Below are 2797 nucleotides of genomic sequence, written 5' to 3' on the forward strand. Positions count from 1 at the left end.
AGGGTGCTGTGAGCATTGGGTATGAGTGTCACCAGGCAGAGTAGGAAGAAGTTCCTGTGTAGATGAGGCCTGAGAGAGCTTATATGGCTCCAAACCATGTCTCTCCTGGGCTCCTCTGAGCACAGAGATCTAGAAAGTGCTGAGGAGCTAGTGAAAGAGATGGTGGAGGTAGGTGAGAACAAGGAAGTTAAAAGCCTGCCTATGAGGGCTCTCTAAGCATAGACGAAGAAACTCCACAGCAGAGGCCACAGTGGGGTCTGGCCAGGCAGTGGGAGCTGTTTCAGGATGTGGTCTTGTCTTGATGAACCATTGCCAGCAGATAATCCCAGGATGGCTGGAATCAGCTGAGAGATTCCTGAGCTTCCATTCCACGGCTTGGGAGAAGACTCACAGATGCAGGGAAGGCTGTGTGACTAGAACGAGCCCCCAGAGAGCAGTGACCCAAAGGACCCCAGAGAGACAAAAGGCTTCTCCCCTTTCTCTCAAGCATGCCTACAGCTCCACCATCTCCTAAAAGAGTGGAGAACAACCTCTTATAAGAAAAAGCATTTCCCTTTCGGCCGCCGCAGCCATCTTCCAGTAACTCGCCAAAATGACGAACACAAAGGGAAAGAGGAGAGGCACCCGGTATATGTTCTCTAGGCCTTTTAGGAAACATGGCCTTGTTCCTTTGGCCACATACATGCGAATCTACAAGAAGGGTGATATTGTAGACATCAAGGGAATGGGCACTGTTCAAAAAGGAATGCCCCATAAGTGCTACCACGGCAAAACCGGAAGAGTCTACAATGTCACCCAGCATGCCGTGGGCATCGTTGTCAACAAGCAGGTTAAGGGCAAAATTCTGGCCAAGAGGATCAATGTGCGGATTGAGCACATCAAGCACTCAAAGAGCAGGGACAGCTTCCTGAAGCGGTTGAAGGAGAACGACCAGAAGAAAAAGGAAGCCAAAGAGAAGGGCACCTGGGTGCAGCTGAAGCGCCAGCCTGTGCCACCCAGAGAAGCACACTTTGTGAGGACTAACGGAAAAAAGCCTGAGCTGTTGGAGCCCATTCCATACAAATTCATGGCCTAATGTACACAAAGAAATAAAATACCAGTACCAGGACAAAAAAAGAAAAGAAAAGAAAAGAAACAAAAGAAAAGAAAAGAAAAGAAAAGAAAAGAAAAGAAAAGAAAAGAAAAGAAAAGAAAAGAAAAGAAAAGAAAAGAAAAGAAAAAGCATTTGACAGCAGAGAGTTAGCATACTTACCCACGGGGACAATTTTGAACTGGGAGTGTGTTCTCCTTTAGTAGCCTCATCTTGCATATGTTTTTTACTCTCCTGGGGTGGGAAAGGTAGTATTTCAGAGAACAGGGCATGATTATTAAAATAAATGAAATTCCTTTCAGGCGTTTTGCACATCTAAGCTGCACTGTGTAAAGCTTGGGCCTGCCTTGGCACTGACACTGACTGGATTGAGACAAGGAAGCTTTTCTTGACACTCCTGGAGAGTAGACTCATTCCTCCCTGACCCTACTGGGACAGAGAAAGTCAGAAGAGCTCCAGTGATGCCAGTTAGTTACTCTCAGCATGTGGCTCACTGTCCCTAAGGAGACATCACGATAATAACAAGGGAGCCAGAAATACAAGGACTGGTTTTTAGAAAGACAGTTTGGATTCCTTCTCACTCTAATGCTATGTTGGGCTATAGAAAGCTGGAGAGGCACTGGGGACTTTGGCTGGTGGAGGGAAGAGCTAAGCTGTGATGTTGTTTTTTCCTGGCTATTCACTGGCCACCGGAGGAGCTCAGCTGGAAGGGTGAACTGGGATCTTGCTTTTTGCCATTTGATATACCTGTCATGCTAGAACACATTAAGAAGTCCTAGAGCTGATGCTTTCAACAGAACCACGCTTGTCAAATCAATGAGAAAGACCAGAGGGGAAACAATAGGAACAAACACTGGGCCTCTGCAGTGACCATGGCACAACTTACAAGCAGTATAGATCACCTTCTTATAGTATGGCACACCTCTGCTGATCCTATGCCCATCTTACTCTACCTCCACCTCCTATTACCAAACCCTGTCACCACAAGCCATGGCTTTGACACCAGATCTATTTTTTTTTTTTTTTTTTTGTCTTTAAGACTTATCTGAGGGGGTTGGAAAGATGGTTCAGTGGTTAAAAGCACTTACTGCTCTTACATAGAATCCTGGTTCAATTCACATGGTAGTTCACAGCCATCTGTAGTTCTAGTTCCAGGGAATCCAACATTTTTCTGACCAATGTGGGTGCCAGGCACTCATGTGGTACACAAACATATATGCAGATAAAACAACCATACACATTAGATAGATAGATAGATAGATAGATAGATAGATAGATAGATAGATAGATATTTAAATTTTTTAAAAAGATTTTTCTGAAAGCCACACATTGGTCTAATACTGTCTCTTACTATTGTACTTAACACATGAAGAAAAACACATCCTTCAAAACACATAGCTTTGATCCCATCTCTTCCTGCCTAGCTATTTTTGGTTGGCCTAGCTACTGCACAAACCTGTGTAAGGGTTTAAATCACAGTTCCCCTTAGTCAGTTCTTGATGCCATATGGCCACCACAATATGTGTCTGCAACATGATAGGTATAGACATTGAAATGTATATGATACAATTCTCTGAGGTGTCATGTAATGAGTATCATCTGCTCATTTTTAGAGAAGAAATGGAGGTGAAAAAAAGTGAAGAAAAAACTTCCAAAAGTTTCAAAGTGAGGAATTTGCAAACACAGAAGACCAAAGTCCATCCTTTA

The 2797-nt window shown here is 44.0% G+C and overlaps 1 pseudogene; it reads left to right on the plus strand.

The window, feature by feature from the left end:
• The first annotated feature begins 554 nt into the window (after window positions 1-554).
• LOC110290277 (large ribosomal subunit protein eL21 pseudogene) lies at window positions 555-1075 on the plus strand (annotated as a pseudogene).
• Window positions 1076-2797: the final 1722 nt, after the last annotated feature.

Source organism: Mus caroli, unplaced genomic scaffold (assembly GCF_978045245.1).
Source record: "Mus caroli unplaced genomic scaffold, Mus_caroli_1 scaffold_2, whole genome shotgun sequence".
NCBI classification, from domain to species: domain Eukaryota; kingdom Metazoa; phylum Chordata; class Mammalia; order Rodentia; family Muridae; genus Mus; species Mus caroli.